Here is a 14,683-nt window from a genome sequence, read left to right as displayed (position 1 = left end):
CCTCTACTTACTGGATCAAGTAACTTAGAACAATACCCCACAGGTTTTTTGATTCCTGCCCAGTCTTGGGTAAGAACTCCATGTGCTGAAGGCTCAATACAGGTGCTTGTATTAATGCCTTTTTTATTTCCTCGAATTTCTGGTCATCCTCTGTAAACCACTTAAGTTGGTTACTAGTTAATTTTTCATATAGGAATTTTACCTTTTCACTATAATTTTCCTAATAATCCCAATATTTGCCGAATCTCCTTTTTAGTTTGTAGGGGTCTTAAGAAAAGAATCCCAGATATCCTGTCAGGATCTAGCTTCTTTCTTCCCTTACTCAGCCAATGTCCTAAATATTTTACTTCTTGTTCTACAAACTGTAGCTTTGATCGGGACACCTTCAATCCCTTTTCTGCTAGAAAATTTAACAATTTGATGGTGGCTTTTCGGGTTGCCTCTTCAGTTTCTCCTGCCACTAATAAATCATCTACATACTGTAATAATTTTACCTCCTTGGATGATGTGAAATCCTGTAAGATTTTCTCTAAAGTTTGCCCAAATAAATTTGGTGACTCTGTAAACCCCTGTGGTTATACCGTCCATCTTAATTGCTGTTTTCGTCCTGTTTCGGGGTCCTCCCACTCAAAAGCAAAATAATCTCTGGATCCCTCGTCCAGGGGACGGGCCCAAAAAGCGTCTTTTAAATCTATTACACTATACCAAGTATGCCTGGGAGAAATATGACTCAGTAAAGTATAAGGCCAGTTTCCCCTTCTTTATACCACACCGAGGGGTTAATAGCTTCTTCATCCTCCTGTGTTAAAGTATATAATTTAATCTGCAATTTGTCCCCCTGACTCTGGTCAAGTTTAATTTCAAAATCAAGTCCCTTCCTAATAAATTGTATTCCGCTTCAGGGAGCAAAAGTAAATCATTAAGACAAATTTTCTTTTCTGTTTCTACTTCTACATCTTTTAAGATAGGTACTTTAAAAGGCTCTCCTTTTGCCCCTACTACTGACATATAACTCTTCCCTTCTATTCCTTGTGGAAGTTTTTGAATGGTTGATTTTTCGGCTCCTGTATCTACTAAAAATAAAACTTCCTCTTTATGGGGACCAATTAATAATTTTATCAAGGGCTCTGTTGATGTTGAAGTCCCCAGAAGATAGAGCCCCTGACACCCCTAATCTTCTTGGAACATTTTCTCATCCCAGACGAGCCCCCAATTGTGATAAATGATTTTTCCTCAAACAGGATTCCAATTAGAATTTACAATTTATTAAATGAGTAAAGACAAGCAAACAGCGCTGGGTGCACCGGGAGTCTCCGCTCAACCAAGGCCCACACGTGCAAGTCCCATTTTGGGGTTTATATCGCTTCTCCTAATACATATTCATACAAAGGTTGGCCTATGCTAATGATAGGCGTGTCTTCTTTGGCGCATGCCCTCCTCACCTTCTGGAATCTTCTATGTGTTTTCCTTGGCTCACCCCCAGGACGACCCCCGACTCCAGGCGTGCGCCCCACAGACCCCTCCCGCTCAGCACCACGCGGCCAGGAACAAAAAAAATGGTTTCCTTAGGGGTTCTTACAAGAAACAGAAACTACATCCATACAATCCCGCTTCTCCCAAGCCCATGGTCATACAAGAACAAACAGAACAGTTAAAGATATTAACACGAATCAGGTGAACACATTTCACATGGTGCATGTGTTTTAAGCCATTTCAATCTTTTTTCCCCAACAACTACTACCTACCACTCAGAGAAAGTACAGAGATTTATATTCTGGAGACTTCCATAAAAGCTTGAATAATATTTCTGCCTAAACAATTCTTACTTTATGACAACGAAGTACTGACAGTATTTCCTTCTTTTATGTAAAGTTTAAAATTCATATTCAAATTCTACTATGAATTTATTCAAAGGTTACTACACCACACAATGAACTATATTCTATTTCTTAATTTTTTTATTTTTTTTTTTGTGTGTGTGTGTGTGTAAAAGAAAGCACAAGCTTTTCTGGCTGTTTTATTGCTTTCATTGTTAGAAAGTCCTGTCTTTATTAAAGAAGAATGAAGCAATTTAAGTCAAGGGTGGGGTGGGGAAAGCAGCTGTTTTGTGAAAGCCCAAAGGAAAAAACTCCACTATCCTTGTACTACTGACAACATAAAAAATAAATCTAATGCTGAGCAAATGCCTCCTTCATCTGCCTGAGAAATCTTGTGCAACACAATTTTAAAAGCTGACGTTTAAAGGCTGTCATGTGCTTGTTTTGCAACCTCAATAAAACAAGTCTTAAATGAGGAAAAAAAAAAAGATGAAGGCTTTTTTCCAGACCAAAACAGCTTCTCAGGATAGATGAGAAAAGCAGCTGGGCCTCTGTTACTGCAGCATCACTGTGCGCACCGTTTCTGCTGGAAGCATGACAGAGCAGCGCTGCCCGGCAGCTGAGCTGAGGATGCTCTTTGAAGCTTGGCTGTGAGCAACTCGAGCACACACCTCACTGCCCCTTCCAACAGCATCTTCTGCTCCACCGCATGGCATTACAGACACCCATCTCTTCTTCTCTACCATGGTTTAAGTGTCCTATAGGAACTCTGCTCCCTTTGGGTATCCCAGTTAATTAAAAAAAAGGCAAGATGACAGCCTTCTGAGCAGTCTTTAGGTATCACTGCACTGCCAAGAAAAACTGATCAGCAAGGAAATATCACTAACAGCTAAAACACTGCTAAAAATGGAATACATTCATGTGGAACAGGCACAGGACCCCCCTCCTGAGTAACCAACTGGTGAGCTCTGCAAATTGTTTTAAAGACATTTTTATACTGGTGAGAGTGACAGCACACATATAATTATAGTGGCCTAGAATTACCCTTGAAAACACTTCATTTAGGCAATTACTACCAGGCATAACAATAAAAGCCATTTCTCACAGTGTAAGCTGAATCACTATCAGAAAGGCTTGATGGTCTCATTATTCCAGTGAAGCTTTTGTAGTAGACACATGACAGCCCTGGCACTGAAGCTGCTGCTTCCCAGATTTCAAAGGGCTGCTGAAATATATGCACACAGGATCTATTATGTATTTAATAATCCTCTATATCAGCAACTGCCAGGCTATCCAAAATCTGGGAATCACTGCCAACATTCCCATGCATTTGCAAAGAATTCATGAAGACAACATGGGAGTACACATCACATAAAATGTATCAATTCATATTCCACATGCATGATCAGGGAAACCAAAAAAAAAAAACCCAACCAAAAAAAAACCCAACAGCAAAAAGCATTGGAAGTCATCTCCATCACTTCCAGGCTGGAGAGCGGCCAGAAAGGCTGCGTGCATCCATGCGCAGTCAGGTCATCTTTTTTTAAAAAGTAAAGAATAAAAAAAAATCTTCCATTCACCACCCAACATATAGTTATTTCAGAAAGGAAGAAACATTTTTTTTTGCTCGTGGGGGAGGATAAGGTGTTTCTTATCCCTGCACTTCCATCACCTATGCTCTTCGGCATGCCACCACAGCAGCTCTGAAGAAACAGGATACTTCCCAAGGAAATCTCATCAGCAAAGGTCTGACTTCCTTTGCAGACTTGGGGTGGAAACTGGGAACACAGACTGGCTGAGCGACAGGCAGTCACTCTTAAGGCAAGTAATACCTCTGAGCTAGAATCACATGACTGAGACTTGTCCCTCCATTAGAGCGTGTCCACAGAAAAATTAGTCAGCAATTACTTGCACAAAGCAGTCTGCACACGTATCCTCTTCACGTGCAATACATCCAGACAAGCATAGATTCAAATACAATGAATAACTTGAGCTAAAGGACAACAAAATCAACCCAGCTTTAAGCCCCAGTAGCTTCTTTTTTAAAGGACATTCTTTAACTGCAAGCATCACACTCAGCAATTTCACACAAATAACCCTTTTGGGTGTAGAAAGCAGGAAAAATGCAGATGCTTTATATTTTCTAAGATTTAGAACACTGCTGAAGAGATCAGAGATAGCTTTTGTGAACAACAAAGATGACACAAGCACTGGGTGTCTTCTGAAGCTTGACTGGCAGCAAGACTTAAACTGTGTGTTCTTTGTGGCATTTTAGAAGTTTAAAAAAACTTTGTGATCCCCTGGAATCACAATCAACTTGCATCAGTTCCTACTTCCTTCAGCCCCATGACTGGGGCTTCACTCTTTCACTCTCTTATGGCACTCTCTTAACCCATGTTCTGGGAAGTTCACAGGTCCTATTTTCCACTCCTCCTCAGGGATGGAGGCCTCATTTTCCTTTTTTTTTTTTTAATAAGTCAGTGAAAAAAAAAAAAAAAATGACACTTAGCTCTCCAAAAACCCAAACCGCTTTAACTTTTTCTTGGAGACAGAGACTATCTGAACTTCTTCATTAACTCTTCTGTACAGACAAAGACACAACCTCCTCCGTGCTTTTGTATTCACTCTCCTGGAAAATTCAAGCCCTTTTTGCAATTGAAACATTTGTGTGGAAATCTTCGTGATGATAGGCTAGTAACTGAAAAATTGCAGTTGACAGTCCCAGATAAGCCTCTGCTGACTCCCTAGTCATAATCATTCAATTAGATGACATAGAGCATGAATGAGTGTGGTACCAAACACTACAAAATGACAGCCAGGGAGACAAGGTTACAACCCGGCATTCACAGGCTGACACAGGCAGCGCGGGGTCTTACAAAGGAAACATCTTGATGGACAATCTTCTAAACAACCCCTCCTTCCTTTTGTTTCTTCCAACACCATAACAGCAATTATAGATTTGCTTTATATAGGTATTACACTGTGTAAAATGCTGAAGAATAATTTCATAGAATCACAGAATTGTCTAGGTTGGAAGGGACCTTTAAGATCATCCAGTCCAACCATCAACCTAACTATAAAAAACAAACAAAAAAACCCACAAAAAACACCCCCCATCACTAAACCACATCTCTAAGCACTATGTCAACCCATCTTTTGAATACCTCAAGGGATGGTGCCTCAACCACTTCCCTGGGCAGCCCAGTCCAATGCTTAAAAACACTTTGTGCATAAAAATTGTTCCTAATATCCAATCTGAACCTTCCCTGGTGAAACCTGAGGCCATTTCCTTTTGTCCCATTGCCTGTTACTTGGGAGAAGAGACCAACACCCCCTGGCTACACCCTCCTTTCAGGGAGTTGGAGAGTGAGAAAGTCTCCCCTCAGCCTCCTTTTTTCCAGGCTGAACACCCCCAGCTCCCTCAGCCTCTCCTCACAAGACTTGTGCTCCAGACCCCTCACCAGCTCCATTGCCCTTCTCTGGACATGCTCCAGCCCCTCAACATCTTTTTTGTGGTGAGGGGCCCAAAACTGGACCCAGCACTTGAGGTGGGGCCTCCCGAGTGCCCAGTACAGGGGGACAATCACCTCCTGAGTCACCATGCTGTTCCTGATACAGGCCAGGATGCTGTTGGCCTTCTTGGCCACCTGGGCACACTGCTGGCTCCTGTTCAGCCAACAGTCGACCAACAACCCCAGGTCCTCCTCTGCCGGGCAGCTCCAGCCACTCTGCCCCCAGCCTGTAGCGCTGCAGGGGGTTGGTGTGACCCAAGTGTAGGACCCGGCACTTGGCCTTGTTGAACCTCATCCCATTGGCCTCAGCCCATTGATCCAGCCTGTCCAGACCCCCTGCAAAGCCTTTCTACCCTCCAGCGGATCAACACTCCCACCCAATGTGGTGTCATCTGCAAACTTACTGAGGGTGCACTCGAAACTCTCCTCCAGATCATTGATGAAGAGGTTAAAGAGAACCAATACTGAGCCCTGGGGGACACCACTTGTGACCAGCCACCAACTGGATTTAACTCCTTCACCACCACTCTCTGAGCTCGGCCTCCAGCCAGGTTTTAACCCAGTGGAGAGTATACCCATCTAAGCCATGGGCAGTCAGTTTCTCCAGGAGGATACTGTGGGAGACTGTATCAAAGGCCTTGCTAAAGTCCAAGTAAACAACATCCACAGCATTTCCCTCATCCAGCAAGTGGGGCACTCTGTCATAGGAGATCAGGTTTGTCAAGCAGGACCTGCCCCTCATGAACCCGTGCTGGCTGGGCCTGATCACCTGGGCATCCTTCATGCGCTGCATAATGCCACTCAGGATGAACTGTTCCATCACCTTCCCAGGCACCGAGGTCAGGCTGACAGGCCTGGAGTTCCCCAGATCATCCTTCTGACCCTTCTTGTGGATGGGCGTCACCTTTGCTAGACGCCAGTCAGCTGGGACCTCCCCAGTTTGCCAGGACTGCTGGTAAATGATGGAGAGTGGCTCAGTGAGCACTTCCGCCAGTTCCCTCAGTGCCCTTGGGTGGATCCCATCTGACCCCGTAGACTTGTTTATATCTAGGTGCTGGAGCAGGTCCCTCACCACCTCCCTTTGGATTACAGGGGCTTCATTCTGCTCCCTGTCCCTATCTGCTAGCTTAGGGGTGTGGGTACTCAGGAAACAACCAACTCTACAACTAAAGACGGAGGCAAAGAAGGCATTAAGTACCTCAGCCTTCTCATCCTTTGTCACTCTGTTACCTCCCATATCTAATAGAGAATGGAGATTCTCGTGAGTCCTCTTCTTGTTCCTAATATATTTACAGAAATTCTTTTTATTGTTTTTAACATCCAAGGCCAGGTTGAGTTCTAGTTGGGCTTGGAAGGGAGCTTAAAGACCATTGAGTTCCAACCCCCCTGCCCTGGGCAGGGACACCTCCCACCAGACCAGACGGCTCAAAGCCCCATCCAACCTGCCCTTGAACCCCTCCAGGGATGGGGCAGCCACAGCTTTTCTGGGAAGCCTGGTCCAGGCTCTCACCACCCTCACACCAAAGAATTTCTTCCCCAGATCTCATCTCAATCTCCCCTCTTTCAGTTTAAAACCCTTCCCCCTCGTCCCATAACTCCCCAGCTTTCCTGGAGCCCCTTTAGGGACTGGAAGGGGCTCTGAGGTCTTCCCAGAGCCTTCTCGTCTCCCGGCTCGACCCCCCAACTCGCTCAGCCTGCCGTCACAGCAGAGGGGATCCAGCCCTCCCAGCATCTCCGTGGCCTCCTCTGGCCCCACTCCAACAGGTCCATGTTCTTCTGATGTTGGTGGCCCCAGAGCTGAGGCAGCACTGCAGCGGGGTTTCCTCAGAGCAGAGGGGCAGACTCCCCCCCTCACCAGCTGCCCACACTGCTGAGGATGCAGCCCAGGATGCAGGGGGCTTTCTGGGCTGCCAGTGCACACTGCCAGGATGTGATGAGCTTCTCCAGCATCCACAAGTCCTTCTCCTCAGGGCTCTCTCAATCCATTCTACGTCCTTGCTGCAAACCAGAAGCCAAGTGACCTGTCGTCCCACAGCTCAGCTCCCAATGCCAAGCTATTCCCAGACTCCCCACACACCAAGATCTCACAGCAGGATGATCACGCTCACCTTTGTGGGAACAGAACCGAGAGGCCACCCACTGCCAGGTGATCTGGCAAATGATTTGATTTGTTAGCCTAATGTGGACTGGGTGGAGTACTTGCTGTGTGTTCCATCCATTGACTGTTAAAAGTAACCAAAAACGTTTACGGCATATGAGCTCTTCTTACTCACTTTTTTTTTTTAAATAATGAGTGTTTCCAATTTATCTTTAAAATGTCAGGAAAGCATAATTTTGTCCTGTGGCTGAGTTAATCCCTGTGCAGATTTTCATCAAGCCCTTGTGCCTTTCTCTGTCAGCCCCTGGATGAACCTCAATTGCATTGTAAAATGAGAAAAAAAAAATCTTCCCTGGCTTTCCTGAGGACCAGAAGTATCGTATTTAATAACCTTTTCATCCAAGCTGAAAAAAAACGAAGTTGAATTTGTAACAAGGACCATTTCTTTGATGAAAACCATGCCAGAATGAACTATATAAGCAAAATACCAAAGGTAGAGTACTATACAACGGTTAAAAACACCTCTTTATCAGCTGATGAGTCTGTGCTTGCTTGACACTCCCATTAATGTTATATTAATTCTCCAGCCATGGCAGAGACAAACCATACAGCACCTGAACTAGCAGCACAGAACAGCAGGCTCAAATCACTCCCCAAACCCCCATCTTCTACAATCTGGGAAATAACACACAAAACCACATACAAGCCCTCCTTTTCTGGAAGGAAATACACCAATCCAACCATGTATTTATGCAAATCAGGTTTTTCTGTTTGCCTATGCACAGGTAGAAACACCTACCCAAACTGAAAAAAAAACCAGACCTAATTGGCTAAGCAATACATTTCAAATCTACCATAGTGGAAAGAAACTGTTACAAACAGAAGCATCTAACTTCAGTTCTCCACATAAAAACAACCCAAAAGCCAGCGTAAAACCGTTATGTATCACAAAATAACTGATAAATCTGGATACAAATTGTCAAAACCATACTATTCAAGGCTAATAACAGAAATTTCATTAAAGACCTATATAATTTAGATTTAGGCAACTTAAACATACACAAATCCCAAATAATTCTAGCATTTACAAAACACTACAAGGGCATCACTAGCTAAATTTGTGAATTTCCATTCCATGTTTTTGAAATATTTATGATGCAATTGTTCCTAATAATTTAGAATAAAGTGCATATATAGGCTAAAAAGTAATACTAGATCCCTATTAATTTACAGAAATGCACTAAAAAACCCTCCTTGTTCATTGCCTTTGCTTAAGAAATTCCAGATATCAATGCATGGTCAGATTGTTTACCTGCCTCAGCACAGTCAAAACATCCAAGAAGCAATCACAAAATCGATTGAATTAGTACTTAGGTGCGATTCATACACCAAGTCATACTAAGTACAGCATCAAATTCATGCCAATTTGAAATAAAAAGTGCAAGTCTGTACACTTACATGGCCTTTAGTCTAGACTACAGTTGAGCCTGTAAGGTCACAATTTCAATCAGCAGCAAACATAGAAATATGCACTTATCCAACTGAATTGATTCTGATTAAATCCACACATTTGTATGCTATCAGTACAGGAACACTAAATCAGCATTCATTTATAATTGGCTGGGGTCATTTCCAGCCAGAGCTCTTTCCAGGCCGGACTGATGGCAGAGCAGCAGGAGGGGAGCGTCAGAGAGGACTGTGAGGACGGGCAGGGCTGTTCCTGGGAGCTTATAGCAGTGATGAAACTGCAACAGCAGTTAGCATTCAGGTACCCCTGGACTTGGACAGCTCTGCAGCTACAGGAGAAACAGGAAAGCCCTCGCCTGGACTAATAACTAGCTGAAAACAGAGGACAGAGAGCAGGAATCGGTGGTCAATTTCCACAGGGAGGGAGACTGCCAAGAGCCTTTTGCAGGGCTCTGCTATGCACTGTATTCATAAACAATCTGGAAAAGGGGGCATGGAGTGGAGTGAAAGGCTCCTGAGGATATAAGTTATTCTGATAGTAAAGAAAAGGGCTGACTGCAGACCTGCAGGAAAACCCTATGGGACTGAATAATCAGGAAATAAAATAACAGATGAAATTCAGTGCAAATAAAGTGGCATTCCAAAAATGATCCTAAGTTCACATATAAAGAGATGTGCTCCAAATTGATCATTATCATTCAGAAAGTCTTCCTGGAGTCCTGACAGACTGATAAAAGCATCAGCACGCAGCCATTCAACATATAAAAGAAATAAACCTAATGTTAGGAATTTATTAGTGATTAGACCACCATATAAAGCCGTAGAATATCTGCGGCTTAAATCCTGCATGCAGCGTCTGTTCCTACATTTCAAGAGGACATAATGGAAATAGAAAATATTTTTAAAAGGGAAACAAGGTTTGAAAAGCTGAATAATGAGAAATTATCAATTAGGCTAGAGTTCTTCTGCCTGGAAACAGAGATTACTGCAGTGACATATGACAGAAGCCTACAAAATCATCAGTTGCATGGAGAACATAAATAGAGATCAGTTGTTCACTGTTTCCAAATAATACAAAAGCTAAGAGATATGAAAGGAAGCTAGCAGCAGCTGTCAAGTTCAAAAGAAGCAGAGGTAGTTAGCACCTACAACATTATTTTGTGCTCTGGGAGGTCTCCCCTGGGACATGTCAGTGTTATACATTTAAATAGCCTGGGCACACAGGCAAGTTCACAGAAGAAAAATACATTAACCAAACAAATGCAAACAATGTCTACCTCTTGACATCCTACAGCTGACGAAAGACAAGAGGGCTATCAGACAAAGGCTTATATAATTTGTCCTGACCTTATGCTCTTCTCTTTTTGGTCACTGTCTGGAAAGACAGCAAACTAGATGGTTACACTTGATTCTATGGCTGTTCTTACACCACAAAAATCAATTACAACTCTTGTACTCCTCAGCCCTTCTTTGAACTCACTCAACTTGCTTACCTGGCAAAAGCTGATCATCTGGGGAGACGGGGACACAGAGGGGCTGAATCCCACTTATTTAGCAAGCCAAACTGGTTCTGGGAAACATCCAGTAAGGTAGTACAACACAGAGCAAGAATAGGACCAGATAGGACCAGGCCTTTTGCATGCCAACCAGTTATTAGATCAGTTTAAGATGTAACACCCAGCTTCATCACCAAAATACAGACAAAAAGGAAGCAGCAGATTGCCTGTATTCCCTACTCGAACACACACAGAAAAGCCACAATTCCAGCTCTTGTGGGGAAAAAAAATAAAGGGGGCAAGTTTCATGAGAAGCAGCTTAACATGAGCCGGCAATGTGCACTGGCAGCCCAGAAAGCCAACTGCATCCTAGGCTGCATCAAAAGAAGCATGGCCAGCAGGTCATGGGAGGTGATTCTACCCCTCTACTCTGGGCTTGTGAGACCCCAGAGCTCTGTGTCCAGCTCTGGAGTCCTCAACACAGGAAGGACATGGATCCGATGGAACGGGTCCAGCAGAGGGCCACAGAGATGATCAAAAGGATGGAGCACCTCCCCTATGAGGACAGGCTGAGAGAGCTGGGGTTGTTCAGCCTGGAGAAGAGAAGGCTCCGGGGAGACCTTATAGAGGCCTTCCAGTATCTGAAGGGAGCCTATAAGAGAGCTGGAGAGAGACTCTTTGTCAGGAAGCGTAGTGAAAGGACAAGGGGCAACGGTTTTAAATTGGAAGAGGGGAGATTTAGATTAGATACTAGAAAGAAATTCTTTACTGTGAGGGTGGTGAGAGCCTGGAACAGGTTGCCCGGGGAAGTGGTGGATGCCCCATCCCTGGAGGTGTTCAAGGGCAGGTTGGAGGGGGCTTGGAGCAACCTGGTGTAGTGGGAGGTGTCCCTGCCCAGGGCAGGGGGGTTGGAACTAGATGATCTTTAAGGTCCCTTCCAACCCAAAGCATTCTATGATTCATATTTTTAATCCATCTGGTAATTATGAAGCGAGTCTGGTCAATACATGACTGAATAGTAAATGTTACTTTAAAATTAAAATTGCATTTATAACCTGTACTTTATATATACTATGTAAAGTAAGGAACACCCCTTCAGCGAACTAAAACCTGTTGTAAATACAGAAATGCATCCAAATCTGGTAGGGATGATAGCCAAATGAAAACAAAGCTATTCCTTCCTAAGCTTCCCACAGTATCAATTGATTACTACATTAAATGGTGCTACATCAGTCACAGAAGCCAAGGGGATATGATCAGATAGAAAAAGGTGAATGATCAATAAGAATATATTATTAGCAGTCCAGTCTCATTTACAATTCAGAATTTACAAGAACAGAACTGAAGACCAAGTGAGATTATTAAAATCTCTCATCAACTACAAATTGCACAATAATCCAGTCTTTCCCTTGTCAGGACCAAATTACAACTGTTTTGCTTAGTAACTGACCTGATCTGGCCAGAACGCTGAGAATTCACAAGGCAAAGCAATACAGAATTTCATTATTCCTCACAAACCACATTCAGCTGAAAACGATACCATTGCACAGAGAAACGGTAGCAAACCACCCCTCTGTTCTCCTTTAACTACCACCAATTAAAGCAGTCTGTAACAGTAACAGACACAAATACTCTTAACCAACACTGTGCAACTGTCCAACAGGAGGCTTAAGAGCCTTAAGCAGCAGGGGCATATTTACTGATACCCAAGACACTGCTGACAGATGATGAGCACAGGATAAACCCTGATAATGGAGGGTTGTGGTGTCAGCACTGCCTACAGAAATAGAAATCACTGACTCTTTGGCTTTACCTTTTTCCAGGAAGCAACAGCAGTGGCAATCCAGGTGAGCTATTATTTGTGAGAATAGCAATTAAATAATTAAAAATTAAAATCCCTATTCTATTTACACATGAAAACTAAACCCCAAAAAAATTTTAAAGTTGATTTGCTTTCTCCTATTTTTTTTGTGCTTACACCAAAAAAAAAAAATTATTATGACCGTAATTTTTTTAGCTTCTTACTTAAAATACCATACCTATTTATTAGTACTTTGCTACAACACTTACCTTGAGCATGCAAGAAAGAAATCTTGCAAGGAACCAAAATACATGTTGTACTTAGTAAGGCCTCTAAAATCTAAATGTACCACTACACTTATACTTTCCAACAAAAAACACTAAAGATCCTGTAACGTATAACCGATGTGAAATACGAGCTGCAAATAGAAGTACTGGAGGATTTCTGAAGGTGTTCTGAAAGCAGGAAAATGCAAATTAAACTAGTTTGTTCATTTCAGTTAGTTTTCAACCTTACATACAAAATGAGTAGCTAAGAGTACAATAACAGCCAATAATAATGCTGCTTCCAGGAGTTGTTTAATTTAAATTTTCTAACATTCCCAGGTTCTACATTGGGAATTCTACATTGCAAACACCTCGATATATGCCAAGTACAGCACATTTCTGCCCTCGAGACAGCCAGTTTCAGTGCCTTGTGTGCCACACACAAATTAAGTTTCAAAATCCCAAACAAATAAATGAAATTGAAAGAGTCACTGTCAGTCCTGAGATCTCTCCACAATCCCAGTCCAATGACCACTAATCCAAATGAACCCTAGTGATTGCCTTGGTTCTTCAGGAGTCTACCCCCAACTCAGGGAGAGACACACACAGTAAGCTCTGCTCCCCTACTCCAAGTAAGTTATTGTGCTAGAAAAGCTCTGCACACTTCACTCAGCTCTTAGACTTTACATTACCTTTTTACTTTTCACCATAGACTGACACACTGGTGCTAATACACGGTTTGACAGGCTCCAGGATTTGGAAGACTGTTGTCCTCTTGTTTCTACAGAAAAGGAAAGGCAGAAGCTGAAGTAATGACCACCCAAGTCCTCCTGTCTGAACATGGGAGACTCGCAAACCTGACACAGGAAGCAGAAGTGGATTCTTCTCCACTTGTAACCCCCATCTTTTTATCACCTCAGTATTCAAGCACAAAAACTCTTCTGGTTTCCCAGATAAAACCCCTTGACACTTACCAGACTTTTCCTATTTTCCAAAGCAAACATGCACATGACCTAGTTGTGCTACAAGCTTTGACCATGATGTATCCTAATGCCCTGGCTCCAGACTCCTCAGACTTGAAAGGAATCAAAAAATGGATCAGGCACCAGGCTGTCAACTGGCAACACAACACCCATGGCACGGCCAGCAGGCCAGCTGGTGGCCCCGCCAGCATCGAGGGGAAGCTGCTGACAGCACTACACAGCCTCATTTGTTTTGTAACACCCCATCTTCTGCACTGGACTTTGTAATTATGGTTTATAAAACAGCAGAAGCATCTGACTTTGCTACACTGTTTTGAATTACTCCCCGTGACTTACATTAAATATAAAAGAAGAAACAGACATTGACCTACAGTAATGATACAAGTCAACAAAAAATATGCACAAACTATTCCTTTCCCTTTCACATACTGACCAGATTGCATCAAATTAAAGAAAAACACCCTGTTTTCGTTTTCCAAAGTAAAAAATACAACTGAGAATTTTGAGATCTGAATACCAGAAAGAAGAGCTACAGACAAGAGTAAGCAGAAAGCCCGGAGCACCCCAGTCCATTATCGAGACCAAAAAAATCACCTCCACAACGAAACCAGGGGCAGTTTCGACCCGTTTCTCCTCTTCACCAACCAAGCCCGGGATGACGATGGATTATTTCCCAAACCCGGCTCCGGGAGGCAGCGGCACTACCCCCCGCCGTCTCAAACAGGCAGAGGCGAGACGCGGAGTCTCCTCTCAGCGGCAGCCTCCCGGCAGGGACGCGGTAGCAACGACGGCCTGGGCCCACAGGGTTGCGGCCGCCTCCGCAGGACCGGGGCGCCCTAGGAGCCCCCCCTCCCGCTCAGGTAACCCCCGCGGCGAGGCCATTCGCCGCCGGCGCCCCGGGGCCGGGGAGCGGCAGCAGCGGCGGCGGGACGCAGGCCCCAGCGGGACAGGCGGTGCCTACGGGCGCGCCCGCCGCAAGCCGCTGACCCCGGCCCGCCCGCCGCGGCTCCCGCAGAGCCGCCGTGCGGCACCTGCTGCCCAGCGGCAGCCGAGCGCCTCAGCACCGCGGCAGCGGCGGGGGACGCGCGGGGCCTGCTCCGAGGTGTCCGGAGCCGCTGCCGGGCCCGCGGACGGCGCAGGGCTCACCTGGACGGCAGGTACCTCAGCAGCTCCAGCCGCCGCGGCATGCGAGGCGCTCTACGCCTGCGCGCTGCGCCGCGGAGCCGCACATGCGCGGAACCCC

At 44.5% G+C, this 14,683-nt stretch overlaps 1 protein-coding gene across 2 annotated transcripts in view; it reads right to left on the bottom strand.

Annotated features, from left to right (window-relative positions):
- The window catches only part of NDRG3 (NDRG family member 3), a 71,821-nt gene extending 57,138 nt beyond the window's left edge, over positions 1 to 14,683 (bottom strand). The window contains exons 1-2 of one of the 2 annotated variants that reach the window (XM_014961186.1): positions 14,587 to 14,683; positions 13,150 to 13,238 (exon numbers count right to left, since the gene is read on the bottom strand). The gene's annotated coding sequence lies outside the window, so the exon portion shown is untranslated. The remainder of the gene's footprint in view (positions 1 to 13,149; positions 13,239 to 14,586) is intronic. The other variant, XM_014961187.1, reaches the window with a different exon arrangement.

The sequence above is a fragment of the Calidris pugnax genome, unplaced genomic scaffold (assembly GCF_001431845.1).
Source record: "Calidris pugnax isolate Ruff unplaced genomic scaffold, ASM143184v1 scaffold518, whole genome shotgun sequence".
Taxonomy (NCBI): Eukaryota; Metazoa; Chordata; class Aves; order Charadriiformes; family Scolopacidae; genus Calidris; species Calidris pugnax.
This window is presented reverse-complemented; position numbering and strand designations above follow the sequence as displayed.